The sequence below is a fragment of the Rhipicephalus sanguineus genome, chromosome 5 (genome assembly GCF_013339695.2).
Source record: "Rhipicephalus sanguineus isolate Rsan-2018 chromosome 5, BIME_Rsan_1.4, whole genome shotgun sequence".
Classification (NCBI taxonomy): Eukaryota; Metazoa; Arthropoda; class Arachnida; order Ixodida; family Ixodidae; genus Rhipicephalus; species Rhipicephalus sanguineus.
In genome coordinates, this window is record NC_051180.1 from 74,172,923 (window position 1) to 74,185,270 (window position 12,348).

Below are 12,348 nucleotides of genomic sequence, written 5' to 3' on the forward strand. Positions count from 1 at the left end.
ACAGACTTCCTACCTAGCGCCTTTATGTGGCTCCAAAATATCCTAGGTGCGGCCTCCTTTTTTTTTCGTGAATCTCTGTCACCCAGCGTTCACTTTCGCCTTTAATTTTTGCCTCGACCAATTTCTGTACAATGGATTTTTTCTCTAGATATATTTCCCATATTTAGTTGACTTCGTCCTGCGGTCATTTGTCCTTTTTTGCCCTTCTATGATTCCGTGATGCTTCACGCCGCTTCTCGATCGCTTCCCGGATTTCCTTGTTCCACCAACTTTTTGGCTTCCTCTTTCCTTTCCAGCAAATAGTTTTCTTCTCTCTCCCTATCTCTTTCGTCATTAGATCTAATAGCTCACTGTACTCCCAGTCCTTGCCTGGTATTTTGCCTACTTCTTCCTCGACTCTTGTAGCTATATTTATTATTTGTTTGTCATTTAAATACGAGGTGCCAGACTTTGATTCTATGCTCTCATTTCCAGTTTTATATCCCATTTGTAATGTTATTCGTTTATGATCACTACCCAAGCTTTTAATCCCTTCCTCGTCTATTCTCATTTCTCTCAGTTTGTGATAAATTCCTTCTGACATGAGACAATAATCAATACTTGATTGTTTGTTTCCGTGATCTGGGCGTCACATTTAGGCCCCGTGTTATCTCCAGACTATGTTGCTCGCAGAGATCTAGTAATAACTTCACATTGGTGTCTGAATATCCGTCAAGGTCGTGTATGTGGGCATTCATGTCCCCTAGAAGGATGATTTCGGCCCCCTTACCAAATTACCTAATATCCTCACTCATGCAATCCACTATCTCCTGATTCTTTTCTCTGCAGTTATTTCCCGTCCAGAAGTAGGCAACCGTTAGCCACGTTTTCTTTCCACCTACTGTGCCCAAAACCCGGAGGTGCTCTGAACACGTCTGTTTCACTCTAACCCATTTGGCGCCGCGGTGAATTAGCATTCCTACACCCCCTCCTTTCCTTTCTGATATGATCCTGTTGCACCCTTCCCAAACATAATTTTCAATATTTTGCTAGTGCCGCGCGCGCCCTCTGCACCGTTTCCCTCGTTTTGTCAAGGTGCAAGCGTAGTTCTGCACGAGTTCTCTGCCGGCCTGCACTAGCTCAAGAGGAGGTGCAAAGAAGTGCAGCACGGCGTGCGCCCCTTCCTCCTCCCAAGCTTAGAGCAGACGGCGCTGCGTGTTGTTGTTCAGGGCGTGCAAAAGTAAGTTAAACTGCTGACTTTGACGGGTAATTTTAGCCACGTCTTTTCGGCAGCTATTAAGGCGGATCTTTTTACATGTCTCGTGAGAAGAAAAATTCACCGTACTTGACGGCAATATGAATGATACAAAAAAAAGTAATAAAGATGTGGCGCGATTCGCGATGCTGCTCTCTCAGTTCGCCTTTGCGAAATCGTGAAGCTGAGGCGATAGGAAATCTTCTAGAAATACTTTTGAGTTTAAAAATGTATTCATCAGGCGAGCGTGCGAATACATGTGTCTTAATGGTTTACAAGAATTGTCACATTCGTTCCCTATAGTAAAACTCTTTGAACACAAATTTGCGAGCATACACTTTCCAGGATAACTCAACATTCGCGTCAAGTCGTCTTAGCGTCGGTCAAAGGACCTCAGACACTTTCGTTTTTTATTGTTGTATGGCCTCGCACGTACTTTCATAGAAGGCCGCGCAATTTTCCGTTGAACCAGTAAAACGCCTCTAGATAGTCTGAACAGTCTCTTGAAATTACACTTATGGAACCTGCCGACGACGTTCTCGTACCCGGGAACAGGAGTCACATCTTCACGTACCAACATGCAGGCGACCAAAACACATACACCGTCAAACTACGGTCCCTATAGTCAAACTCCTCTTCGGACTGGCTGTGAGGGTCGCCATTGTCCGAATCGCCCTCGCTGCAGAGTCGAGCAGTTCCATAGAGCAGCTACGAAGAGTGCCGCAGCGGCAGTGTTTTGGTAAACAACACCAGCGATACACGCAGCGTCGGCTGTTCGACCAACACGGCCTGCGTTTGCATCTTCGTTTTGGTGGTAGCCGCCGCGTGGTAGTGTCGACAGTGTCGCGGCTCCCCCCCCCCCCCCCCCCGCGGTGCTGTGAGTGCTGTGAGTGCTGCGCGGTGCTGTGAGTGCGGTGCTGGCGGTGCGAAGCGGTGCTGTGAGTGCTGCGCGCTCACAGCACCGCTTCGCACCGCCACGGCACTTTCCAGAACAAGTGCAGGCAGTGCAAGCCAAATCGAAGAGACCATGTGTTGACTAAAGTCCCTAGATTTTTCTAAAAAGGAAAAATCTAGGGACTTTAGTGTTGACTCGTCGCGATAATGTCCATTGCAGTGGGCCTGGCTTGCAGATGCTCAGCTACGAAACCTTCGCAGTGAAATTAAAATATTTTATACGCGTTCTCAGACTCGGGTGTGTGGATAGCGCTGACATTGCATATCAAGAAAACAAAAAAAAATGTCCCTTTTGCGATGTCTCAAAATCGTGTCAGTACTCCTATAAAGGACCTGTCTTAGGTGTTCTAAGGTCGTCCCCTAATGGCACGATCACACGATTCCGAAACTCTTGTCTGGAAGAGGAACGTACTAAATCTTCTGTCCTAAACAATACAAATTTTCAGCACCTTAGGTTTCTGTGTAATAGCACATGGTACGTGTAGCACAAGGCAATTGGAAGTAACGTTAACTGAACTGCGATGCAGAATACCGCGTCACTAAATTTTTATTTGCACAGGCCTGGTTTCGTTCCTTCCCCTCAATGTCATTATTGTAATCAAGCAGAAACAATAGAGCACTATACTTCAGAGAATGTCGCAGATACGAAAATATAAGGCAATGATTTCTGAAACCACCTTTTCAAAAGCTTGCATGGATTTGGAACGGCGCAACCAGGCAGGCGAAAAGACGAATGATCACACGAACGCAAGCGCTGATTGCAATGCGCAAGTTCGTTATCATTCCCTCATGAACAACAATGATGCTTTGCAGTTTTTAGATGTTACCGTGGTTTTTAATCGAGTTGACCATGTTTGCTGGGAATTTTTGCTACGAGAAGGGTCTGTTACCTTATGATTCATCTCGCAGTAAGCTCGTAAAAAAAAAGAGCGATTGCTATTTCCTGCCTTAGTTCATCGTTGAAGAAGTCTTGTCTGCATAACATAAAGCACAACTTCCGCAAGCGAGTCGCCTGCTCAGCTCGGGTTACCCCGACTGTCTGCTAGTTGCAGTGGGTGGCACGTTGTTAAAGAAGTTAAAGAGGACAAATGCTACCAACACCTAGCATAAAATCACACCATCTCCGCTAAAGGGAACCATGAGGCGATGCGAAGCAGCATTTCGGCATGTCGAGCCCGCGTTTCAGAGGGGAAGTGGAGAGGGGAGGGGAAGTGGAGAGAAAGTGGGAGAGGGGAAGTGGGGGAAGGGGAGAGGGGAAGGGGAACCGTGGGAGGGGGAAAGTGGGAGGGGAGTTGTGTGGAGAGGGTTCGCGCATGCGCAGTAAGGCTAGTCACGCCGCACCCCGCCACCACCACCACCGGTTTGAACACCGCCATAAGATGCTTCGCATCTAAAAGAAAAACAGAAAAGATTGTAGTCATGCCGTATGTGCATTGTGTGTCACAGAATTTGAAGAAGATTGGTCGCAAGCACAGGGTTGATGTGCTCACAGCCCCCTGAAAACTGACCAAGCTGTGCTCCATGGTTAAAAATCATGGGAAGGGAAAAGTGAACCAGAAAGGTTGCCAGAAAACGTGCCATGCACTTTGTTCCCTGTACCGATGAGCATAGGCGTGCGCAGGGTTCCCCTTCAGGGAGGGGGGGGGCGAGGTTTCGTCGCAGCACCCCTTCCCTCCCAATTATGTCAAAGTATGGCGCTGACATTGCACCCCCTCCCTATTATGTCAGTTTGCGTGGCTGACCTTGCGCCCCCCCCCCCCCCTCTTCAATGAAAAGGGGGAGCGCCCCCCCCCCCCCCCCCCCACGATCAGCGCACACGACCTCATCGGCGCAGGCGTATGCCGATGAGGTCGTGTACAGAGTTCCAATGAGCTGCGGAAAAGTGTACATCGGCCAAATGGGCCGATGTCTAAATGATAGACTCAGAGAACATGCATTATCATTGAAGGTTCTCGCAGGTGGCACGCACCTGTCTCTGCACTGCAGAGATTGTGGGTGCAATCCGCAGTTTACGAGCACTAATGTTCTTTGCAAATCAAAACACGGACTGACCAGGGAGATCACGGAAGTGGACAGATTGAGGCAAACTCAACCACATGCATCAGTGTCCCCTCGGTAGCGCTGAGTGATAAAGAAATAGGCTTTCTAAATAGTTAAAAGGCGGCACGTATCAGTTCGCATAAGTAACTTTCCTGTTGGCCTTGTCTTTCTTGTGATAAGGTGGCTGCACATGCGCGATTCTGTGCTCTCGTGTGCGAAAAATTTCCAATAAACTGTAGTTGTAAGTTGACCGTCTGTCCTGTCAAATTTTTTCCTTCTATTCCTGCTGTTTTCCGCTCATACAATCTAAAATATGTGTCACCAAATGGCCCAGCTTACCACCTTATTGAACAATTTCATCTTTCGCGTAGATGTGAACACAATTGTCTAGAACACTCGAACGGCGCACTCTAGACTGCACTGACGACGTTTGCATGCATGACCGCTTAGGGTGAATGCTCGAGGGTGGGCTATATCAAACTGCTCAAGCTGGAAAGTGCTGGAGCGTGCCCTTACATATTTTAGACAAGTGTGTTAACCTCTGTACCACAGCCATGGAGCTCATTTTCCACACCGTCTTGTCATCTTTTTCTTTCAAGCAGCCGGTCTGATTGCTGACGCAACGCGGAACAAAGAACCCTAAGCAACGAGAATATATCCGCGACCTCGTTTCCTGAAGCTGAAGCAGAACGGGCAATAGTTTGACAACGAATACCCTTGGTAGCAGGAATTGGAGAGCTGTACTATGAAGCACCCTCTGTATGAAATGTTTTTGAGAAACTACCGTTGTCTAATAAAGAATCTTCGTGTTTAGCGCCAGTTGCCTTCAATTGGGATGACCATATGCGTTCAGCTGGTTAACCAGTAGGAAATCAGTTTACTTCAACTGGGTGACCAGTTGGGCACCAGTTAGCCTAAGCTGGATCACCATAAGTAATCAACTGGTTAACCATTTGGGAACCCGTTAGCTTCAATTGGATGACCACATCTATTCAATTGTTTAACCAATTGGTGTAGTGTGACCAAAGTGGTGTGACCATTTACGATTAACTGGATTGCCAGTTGAACACCAGCTCACTTTAACTGGTTACCCATTTGGGCACCAGCTAGCTTCAAATGAATGACCACATCTATTCAAATGGTTAACCAAATAAACACCACCAAGTTTCAATTGGTTGACCATATGCGATTAACTGGATTATCAGTTGAACACCACTTCACTTTAACTCTTTCGTTACCACGCCTATTCAAATCGATCACCGGTAATCGATGCTTTGAATCGTCGATTTTGGCATGTTGAAATTGTTTCTCGTCCACCTAGCACCTCCTACTAGTTAGTCGAGTCACTGAACTTTCATAATCAGCTTGAATTTGACCGTTTTGGCAACATGGTGATTTTTTGACAGATCTTTGTGAGAACCAATGTGCGTGTGCTGTTGGGAAAATGCGCTTGGCTGACGAACTTGAGAGAAATACGTGCCGCTCGGGGTTATGCTTCAGTATCATCAAAGTTCTGTAATTAAAAGAACTTTTGCAAGTCAAATATGAAATTATGGTGTCAACTTCGCAATCTGACATTGTTGAGCGGTAATAATTACCTGACATTTATGCCAACTATTCACTAGAGGGCTGCCGTTTGAAGTCGAGGAAAATTTATTCTACCAGAAATTATTTTCGAAGGTCCGTCGCATGTATAAGGTGTGGGCGTGGCCTTTTCAGCCAGTTTCCAGTAGCTTCGGTTTCGCTTCGATTGTAACATCAGACACAGGGCCGCATCCCGTGTCGCTAGTCGCTCATATATGGCGTCGTCGTCACGTGCGCACGGGTGCGCATCTGCACCTCTCGAAACGCGCGCCGCTCGAAGCTATCTTGCAACCGCACCTGAATTTAGAGACGACGAGCTTTGAGTTCGAAGGTGACAGCACCTCGGCTTCAAGCTCTTATGGCGACAATGTTTTGCGTCAGCCTGGAACATCGCAGCCGGTCAGGCGTTGGTTTCGTTTACGGCTTCAAGTGGTCTCCTTCGCCGCGCGTGCGTAGTTTCTGACCTTTATGCACAATCTTGAGCGGCTCTGGTTACGTGTGAGGTCCACACGTCGCTGGGGCACGATGTGCTCGCGCTGGCTGCAAAGCTTCTCCTCACAAGAAGGCCGCCGGAGCAATCTCAGTCCCGCGCTACACAGCGGCACGAGACGTTTTAGGACTGCGCGTGATTTCGTTCTTTTTTTAACACAAAAGTGTTTTATGCGGGGGTCCACCACGGCTCCACTGACGCATTTCCGTCACGGATATGACGTTGTAAAATGTAAAGACTAACATATGGAAAAGAAAAAAACTATAAGAAAAATTTCGTCATTGGGAGTCGAACTTACGACCTCTCGTTCGCCAGCGCGCAACGCGAAACGACTCCGCCTCAGACGGCATGTTGTCTGCTATGCTAACGGCGAGCTATTTATGTACACCCTTTGCCGGTGGCGGTACTCAGAGATCGGCGGTACAGCGTGTTTTCGTTATCATTAGCGAGATGGCGCGAAGAGCGCGCTTTAAAAGTAGTCCTGGTAGTCCCACACGCGGATTAGCGCGCGCCTCGACAGGGCGTGGTCGCTCGTGCGGGCGCTTATCTCGTGATCTCGGTGGTTTGTACGTCTTGCGCTCTGCCTGCAAGTTTCCGCTGAGAGGACCAAGGTCGCCTCGCTCACTGCAGCGGCTGCTTTTGCGAAAGGAGCGTGCTGCTCACACAGAAATAAGTTACAACTGTGACAGTTCGCGCTCATCCTGTGTATGTTCGTTCCGCGCGTCCTTTCTGCTTGAGCAGCGCATTGCAAGTTTCGAGGGGCTTGCCGTTCTTCGCGTAACATTACAATTTGATGGTGTAGCATTCATTCCTTCGCGCTTGGGGTGAAAGAATGCACAACAAACGTTCAACTACGTCTGTGAAGACACATTTCACTTTTGTGTTATACCGATTCCTATGACAGAGGGATCAGCCATGTTTTTCAATACTTTTTGCAAAATACGAATAGATATGCTTGGATGCACATTTTAGAACGCCAACCTCTTCGGAGAGAGGAGGCTCATGGAAAAAGGTGACGCCAGACGAACTGGTGAAGTTCATTGAACACCTGATTTATATAGGTGTTGTTCAAATCGCGGGCCTCCATCTGTATTGGTACACCAGCAGGCTATTCTCGTAAAAAAAAACAAAAAAAAAATTACGCGGAAAGTGCACGAGTGCACCTGTGTTTCACGAAAACCTGGAAATGCCTCACCGTATTGCACGAGCATGAAGCAGTACCTCGGCTCAGATTTTCTTTGTATATTTTAATAGAAACTGGGTGTAGAACATTTATTGTTTTTTATACCTTTCCTGGGTCATTTATCTTCAAAATGTACATTATAAATCTTCTTTGTTCTGAGTGTTCTTGCATATATATAGTGTTTTTATCGCTCTATTTATGAGCTGGCAACAACAGGTTAGGAACTTTCAAATTTTTATACACTCCATAATATTTTTGTTGCTTTACAACTTATAATTTTTCGAAAGACCGTTTCATTACGCATAATTTGGTATGCTGCAATGCATGCGGGAGTACTTTTCAAACCGTCAAAAGCTTTCTCTCCGAGACATATGAAAAATGACCATTTTCTCGCGGTAATGAGAGTTAACTGGTTACCTATTTGGGCACCAGTGAGCTTCAATTGGATGACCATGCGTGTTCAAGTGGTTGACCAAATGGACCCCAGTCTACATCAACTGGTCAACCAATTACCACTAACTCTACCCCAATGGCTTACCAATTGTATATGAACTGGTTTAACAACTCGATATTATTAGTACGTTCCAACGGGTGGCCAAATTCCAATAGGTTCAAAACCAATTGGTGTTTTTCCAATTGGACCACTTGAATTTTTTGACTGGGTTTCCTTCCAGGGCAAACCATACATATTTTAATGTAGCTTTGTGGCGCAAATTGGTAAATAGGAACCTTACCCTTTCGGAAGAGTTTGTGTGGGGGCTAGTTCTATAGTTACCCTTTCATAACCCTTCATCCATGCACATTGCGGAAGTTCCACATAAATTATTTACAAATCATTATTAGCGCACAGCTGTGGCTGCATCAACAAGCATGACGAGTTCATTTCTGTAAAACGAACAAAATAGCTTATGTACCACCAGCAAAATTAAATGCCAAACTACATTGGACAGCTAGACAAAGTGACAGAGACATGAAGGTATGTACTAGGCTGTGGTCAATTAGCGATCCCCAAGATTTTTGTGAAAATGCGTTGAGTGAGCATCGAAAATCCATTCCTTATCTCCCTAACCCACATCCCTCCGTCTAACTCAGTGTATATGTCGTCTGTATACATGTACAACTGAGCTACTCCATCACACACCTGTCCTAGCTCCGCAACATTTTAGTGGCGACCCTGTTTTCGCATAATCACCGGTGTAATTTCAATAATGTGGAACTTCACGTGGAATTACGCCTCCCATTACTGGGCCGTTTAATCTTTGCTGAAACCTTCTCGATCGTCGGTCACGGTCCTGGTCCTTGCCTTACTATGAAATCGACTATTTATAGCCCATAGCTCATCCTATTCCCCGTCAATGTTCATGGTCAGTTATTCGGGCTCATGAGGGGCTAGTTCCTCAAACCTTCACCACATGAAGCATTCAGCTGAGCTCTCCCCTCATTCTCGATTTCCTCCTCCCACTGAAGAGTCGATGAGTAGGGTAGAGAAACGGCTTTCATCGTGCACACCCTCCTCGTCCACAGACATTCCCCCTGCCTGGCATGGGAGAGACATGCCAGCAATCTTTGTCCACCGTACAGAAGCTATTTTTACAGCGAAAGCTGTTATGAGATCACAAGGGCCGTTTATGGCGCCGTAGTCGTCCGCCGCCGCCGCCGCCGCTGCTGCCGCTGCCACCGCCGGTGTCCGTAACCGCTATTGCACGAAATAAGAAAAAAGAAGGAAATAAGAGAAAAATTTCCAGAATGGTACAGGGTTCAAATCTGGGCCCTCTGCGTTGGAGCCCAGTATTATTCTACCTCAGAGCCATGCCGGTTTTATTTTCTTTCATGGTATTTATTACAAATGTGCTTAATTAGCATACATAACGAACAAAATACTCAAGGCGGCCTCTACCAGCGTACCAGCGTTACACAGAAGTCCTACAAGGGTATTAAAGCAGTACATTTCATGAAGAGTGGATACCAGTCCGGTTGAAACTGTAATTGTTGATAAAAGTCTTTTAGCTGAAGAGCCATTTGAATGAAATGCAACCGCGATGATATCATGGGCTCCGCATGCCTGTCTAACATGCGAATTTTGCATAAACTGTGCATACCCATTAGTAAAAGCATGTCAACAGGCATAGAATGGCTTTTGGGTGGCACGAGATAACGTATGCTATACGAATTTAAATTGAGTTGTTTTTTAAAAGCCCTTTGTAGAACGTCCCAAAATAATATGGCGTCTTTACAGCTGATGAAGCAATGTTCTATAGTTTCTCGAACTTCACAGACACGACATTTAACTGAAGATACAAAGATGCCTTTGCTGCTTAACCAGGTCTTCTTCACAGGCAGCGTCTGTGTATGCACTTTGTAGAAGAATGTCTTGGATATTGGTGAAATAGGCATTTTCTTCACACGCAGAAGCACGTCGTGTACAGGCAATCTGACATATAGTGAGCGGTACAAAGGTGCAGGAAACAACATATCTAATATGGCATTATACGGATCTTTTCGTGAACTAGAGAATAAATAGTCAGAGAATCTTACTGTGAAAAACCGCACTGATTCATACACTTCACACATGAATCCTTGCAAATAGGGAGGCGAGGCACAATTAGTAGACCCCACTAAACTTGGTAAAACATCAACGAGATTCACTTGTAAAAATGTTCGAAGCAGCGGATGATCGCAGTCCCGAAAATAGAAAAAATGATGGCTGATCCCTCCGTCATAGGAATCGGTATAACACGAAAGTGAAACGTGTAGTCACAGAAGTTAGTTGATTGTTTATAGTGCACTGGTATATGAGAGCCCGTACAATGTCAACTGTTGTTTGTCAGATATAGCACCGCTTGATGTGGGCGCATCTCACTCACGTTGACGCCTAGAGGCACATTTCCGTACCGACGACTAACACCCATGATCATGACTTAACCCTTGCGGTAGCTGAAGGTTTTAATATATACGTTGACACCGCATATGGTGAATCCCGCGCAAAGATGGCATCAACAAGCACACAATAAACACTGATACTCGATATGCACTCCTTCGAAGCGTCGTGAAATGCGAAGAGAAACGCTATGCGCGTCGTGTCTTCCCTCTAGCCTGGCTGTTACTTCTCACAGGGCGAGCGGGGAACGCGGTGCGACAGCCGGGCGAGCGTCGTAGAGCTATTTTTCGATATGGATGGATGCTGTGAGCGAGGCTCGGGCTAAAGCTGCCACTTCACGGTGTGTTAAAGCGTTGACAAAATTAAACTTGTATTGGAAACACGCCGAATGGGATGGTCGTAGCAAGGGCGCGTTTTTCTTTTTTTCGAGCCTGGTGGCACAGATGTCACCGCCCCATTATAAAGGGGACGCTCATAGCATCCATCCATCAATCCAAGAGTACTGTGAGAGGAAAGTGTGAAAGATATAAGGCGCGTTCGTATAGCCTCCGTAATATATTTGGCGGTAGCTCAGTGGGCTAAATGCCTGCCAGCCAAAGGTCATGGCTTCGACTTCCGTCAACGGAACTTTTTCTTAAAGTTTTTTTTCTTTGCCATCTGATGGCGTTCATTTTGCTGACATACTTCCGTGACGGAAATACGTCATGAAAGTCTTGGTGTACCCCGGCATAAAACACTTTCGTGTTAAAAACGAGACACCAATTGTCTAATAAAGAGATGCACCAACCCAAGACCGCCTGCACAAACTGGTCTAAAAACATTGTCACGCCTCATCAGCTCATAACTTGATGACCAAATAAAGGTAGCAAAGATTCGGTGAAACTTAGAATGTAGTATTTGCAATACGTAGAATAATTTTGTTGCCAGGAATAGATTGCATGCTTTAGCTCTGCCAAAAATTGAGAGGTTATGGGGAATAAACGTATGGGCGTAACCAGTCATGGGCACGTTACCAGTAAAAAGTAACAGTGTTACAGTTACAGTTACCTAAGCCAAAAAAGTAACTCTGTTACAGTTACAGAGGTTCCGAAAGTAACTTGTTACAGTTACAGTTACTGTGCAAAAGTAACGTCGTTACTTTTCCGTTACTGTATAAAATAATAGATCACAATTCAAATTATAGAATTTATTTATAAGGGTTACACGTCGTAAAACCCTAGACGAAGGAAACATAAAAGGGGGCCCAACACCAGCAATCACTTGGAACGCCTCTTACTTGAAGTGGAAAACGTGGCTGATGTACTGGAACGACGGCAGTATATCCTAAGACGTTTATTAACTATACCCAGAAGCGCATGCGAAGAGCAGCGGGGAGTGCATCACGAGTGGTTACGGCGTCCATTGTGTCTGCTCCATATGTTTAAGGTGTGCCAGACTCTGTTCGGAGAGCTTCCGGTCCGCTGGGCATACAAACCGTTTTTAAGTCCCGTTATTATACCTTGGAACATGACAACGTGTGTTCACGAAATCCTAAGACTGCACATGATCATGGCGGTATCTAAAAGTGCGATGCGCGGATCGGCGAAACGGGCAGGAAATGATCAACGAGGCCTAAAGAACTCAAGCGGAATGTCGCTAAAGCAACCCATGCAACGCGTTATAAGACCGAGCTTGTTGAGCACTGCTGGATGACAGGTCATAGCTTTGACCTTAACAATGCGACGACGCCGGTTTGTGAACGAAGGTGGGGGAAAAGCAACTCTTGGAATCGTGGTTCATTCGCCGCGGCTTTCAAAAAGAGCCGCGGCCCCCCTCTGGACATTTACAAGGACATGTGTGACTAGTGGACTGGTTGACCTCGGCTCATTTTTTTTTTTCTTTTTTAGGATGCCACCTGCATTGGGGGTGAAACGTCTGTCATTTTGTTAATAATTGTTGCATTAAGTCGGAGTAAACATTTTACAACCAGTTACAAAGAAGTTTTA